This window comes from Opisthorchis viverrini (genome assembly GCF_000715545.1).
Source record: "Opisthorchis viverrini unplaced genomic scaffold opera_v5_60, whole genome shotgun sequence".
Classification (NCBI taxonomy): domain Eukaryota; kingdom Metazoa; phylum Platyhelminthes; class Trematoda; order Opisthorchiida; family Opisthorchiidae; genus Opisthorchis; species Opisthorchis viverrini.
Genome location: NW_008751712.1, coordinates 924035 through 933530, shown reverse-complemented (window position 1 = coordinate 933530; position 9496 = coordinate 924035).

Below are 9496 nucleotides of genomic sequence, written 5' to 3'. Positions count from 1 at the left end.
GTTTGACCACACCAGTAGTTTTTTACTGGAAGGACGGAGATGTCTTAGTCTAGTGTGGCTCGCGTGCCATTTCGTCATCAAACCAGTCAGCTAAGACTATAATCAGTACATGTTTGATCTGATTTAAGTTGAATGATGACCACCAAACGCAACAAACTGTCACAGAAACATATTCTTGTATGCGAAAGTCATTCATCAAGGGTGACTCAGAATGTCCTTACCAAACATCCTATTGGCGGTCTAAGGATGTACGTCCGAAAACCCGAAAGTGTCCAAAACACTGTCCTAAACCACTTAGGGGCACAAACATTTGAGAACATCGTCCCCTATCGCCTCCAGAAATCAAACAAATTCTGTGGATTTTTTCGGGAACCCGACTTAACAGTACCTTGAATTGATAAAAGAATCAGTGATGTGCTTGTGTCATGCACTCATTTTCTTATCGAAACCCGGATTGAAAGAGCTTTTTCTAAGACTCTCAACGCTTGAACATATCACCGTATCGCGCAGGTCACCTGACAAGAGATCTGTCTAAATGTTTCGAAGTTATCCGCTCCCATAACTCACGGTATCAGTGGACACTTCACTGGCCTCGTCAAACATCGGGTGGTCACAAGTATCACAACGGCATTTGACGGACTCGATTTGGTCACTGCTGATCGAAGGTCAATGTATCCAGTCTAACACCCTAAGTCTTAACTGTCGAAGATTTGTAGTGCAACGAGTGCTGACGTTCCAATACTGGATTTTTCTGTACTCAGTATTTTGTGGCCAAATATAACGCCGTTTCTTTGCCGCGTCCCGGACTGGCGGGCCAATCAAATGCGTTAGAATGGCTTGCCGTGCAAATGATGGCTGGTGGAATTGAGAATCATGTTGATTCTCCTGCATGCAAAGCATTTGTTCATTTATTAAGGAATGATAGACAATTGACTACTGATATCGACTTGTGGGTAGTATTATAACAAATTGACTGTTATAATTCTGTCGTTCGTGCATCGTTTACAGTTTGACCCGGCAAAACACAGGGGCGTGCAGATATTCTTGTTCATTTGAGCTGCTAATCTGTCACAGAGAAAGTTCCATTTTGGTTTCTGGAGAACACCAGTGTGAAAACGCGGAACATTTTGAAACGTGTTCATCTTGATATATGTTTTTATACTCACTACGAAATCATATTATAGCGTGGGTGGTCAGCAACTAGACTTATTCACCGAGAATTTAACTATAGGAAACAAATATTGAGAGGAATTCAGGAGAGCAAACCCTTTCTGAGTGGGGTTACGGACTGCGTTCAAGGTAGTTTGTTTTGTTCGGGGGGAGGGGGGTCAGGTGACATGAATGATAATTCTAACGACGACGCTTGTAACTGAACGATGAAACCGGGAGGTCGCGGGATCTGGACATTCTCGAGCAAGGTTGGAGGCCCACCAGTGAAGACTCTCAGTGATGATGGATTGGTTGTACGGTCAACCTGGGTTTATCAGCCTAAACTAATTTCATTTGCAGGACGGAAATTCCATTCAAATCTCGAAAACCCAATAATTTTGGTGATAACTTTACTTACAAACAAACAAAGACGAATTTTGGGAGCTCGAAAAGTATTGAGTTATCTTAAGTTGGTTCTTCGTATCTTTTAGCTCCAATACGTGTGTGAATAACCAGGATGAAATCGCTGACTAATTCAAGCTCAGTCGAACAATTCGAAGGACAGGCATACTAGAAGTACTTGTGATGTAACTGTTTTTAACTGTTTTTAACTGGATTTCTAAACTAGTGAAATTCCATTATGAATTATTAACAGCGTTGATAATGGAACTTCAAAAAGTAAGCTGGATGCGGAGTTAATGTTTGCTTCTAGCTGTCCATTCTGCGCTTGACAAATCCTCTGCTTTACTTCTAATATGGGTTTGGAAAAACTTTTCAGATTATAAGTGACAGATTGCCGATTGTGTGAAAATACTTTCAGCTCACCTCTCAGCAAAACTTGATGTTATCCAAAGACTTTGATAGACAGAAAGAGTAACACGGTACTAAAGAAACTAGAACAAAGAACCCTAGTAGTAGGCATCATTGGTTTCTTAGCGTGAGATATCGCACTTTTGATTGTCTCGTAACTTGTACATCACGAGTCAGGACTGCTAAGAATGGCCTTTTTTCACCAGCATTCAGTTCAATCAAGTCAACCTGGACTTACGTTCAGCGGTTGAGGCACGCCATCGTTTCTCAAATGAGAGAGTTCTTCAAGGCGGTTGCGCAGCAAGATCCGGATCAAAATTACCGCCATCTCCCTGCCAAACGATCGATTATCCGTCACTACGTCAAGTTAACGACCAATGCAAACATGGTAAGCGTAGTGTGATAGGTTCATTTTTAAAAACTCATGTTAGTTTATGCAGGCCGCAACATAATGTCCGCAAGCATTTGTACATTAGGAACTTTGTGCTCCAATTACCACACCGATGATTGATTGTTTTGATGTACGCCGGAATCAGTTTGTACATTTGGGGTACGATCAGATATTCTGGGAAGCTGAAGAAAGTGAGAGCTTTTTCGAAATCAGTTGCTGTTGAATTAAAAGAAACGGAAACTTTTGTAATCGATTGAACTAAGCGCTTGTTTTGTAATTGAATAAAGGTCAGCAGAAGGACCAAACGAGAGTCAACCAAAGTTCTTCAACCAAAATTACTGACTGAAGTTTCTCTCGCGTTCCGTTTGGGTTAACCTTTAGTAACTGAAAGCGTTTTTCCCTATGAGAACATTGCATACACCTGTAGTGAAATCCATTACTAAGTTCGGATTTTATGCTCCTCGGATAGATGCAGTTCGCTCACTGCTTTAAAATTTCCAGGCCAAAATATGAATCCAGAGCGCGAGTCCGTGTTAGTGTGCCAACAGATATCTCTCTTCTTATTAAAAGACCTACCACATCAGCCCACCTGCAACATGAAGTAAAGATCCTTGTATTAAATCATGGGGATCCTAGAAGGTAGTAAGTCATCCAATCATGATGAAAATTTTTCCGGATCGTCGGCTGTGTAAGCTACATTTGCTAGTCACCGATACAAGCTGTCTTTATCTGCCGCTGAAATATCCCTTTGAACCTTGGGTGCTCACACCAACTATCATGTTCACCGCTACATTTTCAGAATCTTCAGTCACCAGGCTGTCTTTCGGGAGTACTGGTTGACTTGTCACAAATAAAGAACTTTAAGCTAACACACTCCGCTCCCTCTGCTCGTTTTGCAGATGGCCATTCAAGAACAACTAGACCTTTCGTAATGTATGGAGGCTAAAGCCACAACCAATTCGCGATATAGTGATACTAGTTAGTTATTTAGTTGGGAAGACAGCAAAACGCCTTGTATTTTCCCCGTACATGCTGTGTGAACTTAGTAGAATAGTCAAATGACGGGTACCACCTGATTGTTTTGAGTTTCCATGTATTCATTTGTACAACAACATCTGAACAGTTTATTCTCTCCTCATTATCGAATGAATTGACAATCTGACTTTTTACGGTTGTTCAGATCACAGATGTTGAAAAGTGACTGTTATGAATTAGTAAACTACCTATGTGGGATTGGCGAACGCCCAGTCTCATATAACTTGATTGTATCTGTCGTCTAACTGATTCCACCTCCGTCCAACTCAGGCGTTTCAGTGAGGAATTTTGTGCGTTACCTACATTTTCGGAACTGTCACGCCTTCCAAACAGGTATAGGGCAAAATGGCATACATACGAATCCAAAGGTCTCCCAGAACTTGCAGCATGAACTTGCCATATGATCTGCGTTGACAAGTTACTTGAAAAAGACGACATCCCTCTTCCTCTGTAAACCTTTGAATAAATGACGTAACAAGTCACTAACCACTACTTAGCGCGTTACGCTACTGAACTTATTTTTGTTCTGCTAGCAACGCCAACATGGACTTTCAACGGACGACAGTTGATTCGTATTGAATTTCCCTCAGTTCAACGGGCACCAATGGACCTGGTTGGGCTTTCGTTCCGCACAATCCTTCGAAACACCGTGCTTCTATATACACACGCCGAAATGTTCGACACCATGATATCCACCTCCGTTGGAATTCACAGTCTACCAAGCAATCTCCTCATTGAGCAAGAGGAAGGAAAGCGCTTCAGCACAAACTCCTCAGGTTTGGCAATTTCAGTGCTTGCTGGTGCGCTGCAAATCAAGTACACTCTGGGTAATTTTGAATCGGTAAGTCATGTCACAAATTTACAGGGTCAGAACTCCATCTGAAGGAGAATTTTATGGATAAATTAGGGGCCAACTGAGTGAATTAGCATCGAAAAACATCCGAAACTATTCCAAAACATCTTGAATTCTACTCAACACTAAGAAAACAAATCGATTTTTCTACTTGAGTAATTTAATTCAGTCATATATTGCGCGCTAAAAAAATCAATAACAGTTAAGCCAGTAGAACGGAACAATTTAAAATTGCACCTGCAGAAAAATCCTCACAGTTTCGTTTCAGAGTGCAGTTTAACAGTTTTCGTTAACGTGGTAGGTTAGCTGAAGGGAGAGAAAATTTTATCCAACTTGGAGTTGTTTGGTATACCACTGCCGACATCGGGATAACTTTCGATACTTACCTCCGCAACGTTTCTTCCTCTGGGCGACACCAATGTGCAGCCGATTTGTCCGAAAAAGAAACTGAAAGGTTCCTACTTATAGATTCCTCTTCCAAGAGCTCTGTTGCATTGTCTATGTTAGGAAGCCTCTGTCAGTATGGTTTCAGATGTCATAATTACCAACCGAACCTAGTTTGCAAAGCGTTCAGTGCCATCAACTAGTAATTTGGACGTAAAAGTGAATCAAACGAGTTATGTGGTTTGTGCACGAGTTAGCCATGGTTTCCATTTGCGTGGGCGTGTTGTACCATCAACAGTTACCACATTTTGGCAGACGAATCAAAATATACTATTCAGGAGCCAGATGGTAAAAATGTGGGACAGGGAGTCTAAAATAGTACGAACCATCTTTGTTCATGGAACTGAACGAACGAAGTGAAGAGAACACTGATAACTACAAATGTCATGTTATCCTAAGCAGTGACCATTCATATCGGTGAAGAATGACCAAAGTTTGAGATGGTGCATTGCCAAACAGTGATTAATCGTTCAGCGGTCAACAACCAATCAATGGGCAATGTTTGTACTACTTACCAGTAGTCATTTTCTGGGACTGATCTACACACGCACCAATTCATCATAAGCGAATTCGGAGTAGAACTAATGTGAGGGACGAATAAAATGTCCTATAATTTCATGACATGTCCTCTGATGTCTTGGAACACTGTTGAGAATGGCTATACACACCGAAGGTGTTCAGAAACATGCCAATTGAGAGCAAACAGAAGTTCCACTGACTGATCGACGCTTCGCTGCTCAAGTGTTCTCCTCATTCGCTCCATTTCGAAAGTTTTCCATCTTGATTTTTGAAAGAAAGCTGGTTGTAGGTTTGATACGACAAAGCTGCTATATTTCCCCCCAAGTATTTCATGGAAATGGTGAAAAAGGTGGATGAATTTGTAGCCGCTGAAATAGGTGTTTGTCCTGTCCACTTTGTTACTGACCTTTTACCGTTGAGGATAGATAGGGGATAATAGATATCCGAATATATTGAAAGAAGTGTCTACTACTGAAGTTTGATCATCGTCTCTACAGGCTCATGTGATAAACGGGGCTACGGTGACCATCCCTATCAATGAGGTGAACCCTAGCACAAAGATTTCGCCTTCAGATGCGGTGAACATCCTCATCGTCTTTACTGTAGTAAGAGTAGCGTGTATCAAATGTGGCCTGAAGAGAACAATTAAAAACTACCATCTTTTTGTCGCTCTACAACAAGAAGGAAAATTCTTTTCCGCCGTTCGACCCCAAAGACCATGGAAGTATGTTTAGTTAACACTTTGGAACATAACTGGGATAATTTCACCAACGGAATTGTTTCACCTCATCGGGTTCTTCACACAAGACCAAAAAGAAAGTGTGCCAAAAATCTGAACCCAAAAAATGTTTCCTGATGCACCGTTTCGAAGGCTACTCCATAACGACATCTTGGTCAGAAATCTATCCGCTTTCAGCGCTGTTAAACATTAATGCTAATTCTCAACTTTACCTCTCCAAGAATTGAGAATTGAAGACAAACTGTCATTGTCAACCTATCTGGTGGGTGTTTGTGAGCTCGTTCACGCACTTGTCGTAACTCACGAAGATCTCACGGACAGGTAACTGCATAAGCGGACAAAAAATGAGTCATCTTGGCAGGTAGAGAAGGCATCTTAATTCACAGTACTGCATATCATGCATCAGACGCAACAAAACCGATTCACAGTTTGTGCACCCTTTCGATTGGTGAGACAACTGTCATTTTACTCATCGCATCCGAACTTTGAACACAAAAAGGATGTGCCTGGTCTCTCAATTTTAACTAGTACACTGCCCGTCTCTGGTCGAACAACGGAGCGTATTAGGCGGCGACTCCCAACTAACCCACAAAATCAACCGTCTGTTTAGTGAATTTTGCTTCGGGTAACAGATTTTTTCATTCCCACTTTAACTGGTCCACTTACATTACACTTACTCCTACCAACCAAGGGATGAATTTCAGAGAAAAAACGATTACTCCCGGTTTTATGTTTTGCAATAAAGTTTAAAATATAGCACTCCAGTAGCATTTCTAGTGAAGGTCTGGGGTAATTTTTCTCTTTTCTGTATAAGATTGTTTCAAGGCCAATGAAGGCTTTCACCATCTCCGCCTAGTTATTCGAATGAACGGAGTTGATTTATGTCATTTTAGGATGGTGAGTTAAGTCAGCGACCATGGGCTTTCCAAAATTCTAGCTAAATAATCAAAATATAATGTCCTCTTTTGGTTATTCTCACCTAAGTTGCACGCAAATGACCACGTGGACCTGCCGTTAGTATTTAGAATGTAAACTTCAATGGCTCCTCATGAAAAAGTTCGAAAAATTTATTCCTGAAATTCTGTCACTGGACTGATTATTGTTAATATTGACAAAAATTACTGAAGCCATAAAGCTCGGTATTCTATCCTTGCTTTTTCGGTTTCGATTTGCTCCAATTTTGTGTTTGTTTGCGAGTAGTGTAAGGGCGACAGAAATATCTTGCACCTGTCGACGCTCGTCATCACCTGGAGAGGCATTCAACTATTGGACTTCCAAGTGATTCGTAGTTTGCAAATGAGATGTACCGTGCTGGACAGATATCTAGCTTCTGTTTATTCACCTATACCTTTTACCAAATTACACGATCTTTTTGCCTCAACACCCATGACCTTGCACTTTAAGTGATGCCCTCAAACTTCGTATTCGCTGTTCCTCGAATGTACACACGGGGCAACTCAAGCTACTGCAGTTACTTGAAAAAGTAAGCGAAAAAGAACAACAACAATAATAATTGGAAAACGCTGATAGCTCAATAACTATTTTCTTGGAATTTCATCAACTCCACCTATGTAACCGAAGAAGAAAGTCGGATAGGCTGAATTCAGGCAGCATCATCCTCTAGTTTTGACAAACTGCAACAATATTGAATGATTTGTTCGAATTTCCAATGAATGAGCACGCACTCCCATTTTTGCGGACGAAGCGTGAGTAAACAAAGGCTAAAACAGGAGATCCGTTTCTAGCTTGCCATTCAAGTCACGTATCGGGCAAACGTGGTCAACTTGTCAGTGCCACACACGCAGAATGATCTTTTATGATCGACAAAACAAATAGTGAGTGATTAGCGATATACACCGCCTCAACTTTCAGGAGATAGCATATTCGAGGTGCATGCACTACTCAGTTGGTTGCTGAAAGTCATACTGCCACGCAAGTGGGTGTATTTCGCTAATTTCGTGCACTTGGGGTCCAAGTAAAACATAATGTTGACGAAAGCTCGGGGACTGCGGCCACTTTAAGAAGGGCGGAACCGATCGTGGGCTATCAAAGTCTTTTCAGCAACCTTACGACTTGTGTGTGCAGTCTGAAGAATGAGTGACATTGGTTCAGGAGGGATGCTGGCGACTTTCCAGTCAATAACTTCATGTCGTACTAGGTAAGTACGTACAAATCGGTCTGGCCGGTAGTACGAGACGATTTAGGAGTGTCAATTGGGATTCCTCACTCCAAACAAAGTGAATCGATGTTGTTAAGCCGATAAGCAATGTACAGCTGTTTTATCCTCATAGGGGATTGTCAGCGGTTTCTGGGGTATGCAGTTTTCAGTTTTCTTCGGCCCTTTAGTACGCATCTATGTGGTGTGCAGGAAGGAGATCCATTAGGCATACGTATCCAACAAACTACAAGGCGATATTATAGAGACCACTTGCTCTCTATCTTCGCGCTCTTTCAGGGGATATATTTTCAAGCGACGGATTACATCAAAAGACAACGAATTCATGGAAGAGCAATCTGATCAAGAGATGAGGAAGTAAATCAAGGGAAAAGTGTGTTCTACAAACTCCTGAGACTATCTAATGGCGACTCAATTAAGAGTAGGTTTTTTGATATTTTTCAGCCGTCCTCCTTAAAACACTTGAGAAGCACTTTGCCTTACTTTTGATGACTGTGTGGACGCTAAGTGCAAAAGCCTTGTGGCACAAATTATTCAGCAATCTGAAAGCAAAAGGTTCCACAATTTTTGTGTGTTGCTTCCCCTGGAATTGTGTGATCTCATACTGAAGGGATGTATGACTAGTATACGGGGTTCTTGAAGTACGTGAGCAGCAATAGAGAATAAGACGAAGCTAGGCTCATTCCCACCGCTCAAAAGTTTGATTGACTTAAAGACGTTCACTCCAATGAATTCCAACCTATTGCCTCTCCATTTTTGACATGGTACTAACCTGCATATTTTGACCCTATACCCCAGTTGATTGCAAAAAAGAGATAGCCGTGGTACCTTTACTTCTCAGGACTTCGTCCAAAATAATCTGGGACGGAATTTGCTCACTGTTAATCGCCTACATGTCACTCGGGGGGAGGGGCAGAACCAACATTTGCGATTTCGCTTGATATTCTGATAGTCTGACATTTAAACTGATTCTAACATTTAGGTTCTGAAAAAAATGTTGAAGTAAAGCACTTTAATTACTCATGTGTTGTCCACTAAAAGACGATCGGGTGGCTATTCACATCACCGTAAGCAGAAATTTCTGGGAGTGGGCGAGAACCTTCAGAGGCCGTTGATTTGACAGGCTATTTTTGCTAGAAGATAAACTTTTCACAATTTCTCCTAAGACGTGAATTCCCTCGTTGCTCACGTTTCTGAGGCACTTTCTGCTGTGACTGTCCCTGTCGTCATTCCGTTGGTTTAGAGAGAAAAACAAACTCTGAAGTGAATACACACTCGTTTGCAAACTAATTTGGTTTTTCGAGAAACTCACCTGGAACTCAGCTGAATCTCTCGTTTGTGATGTTCTCAGGCAACTAAATGTACTGCCCCAGGCATGTT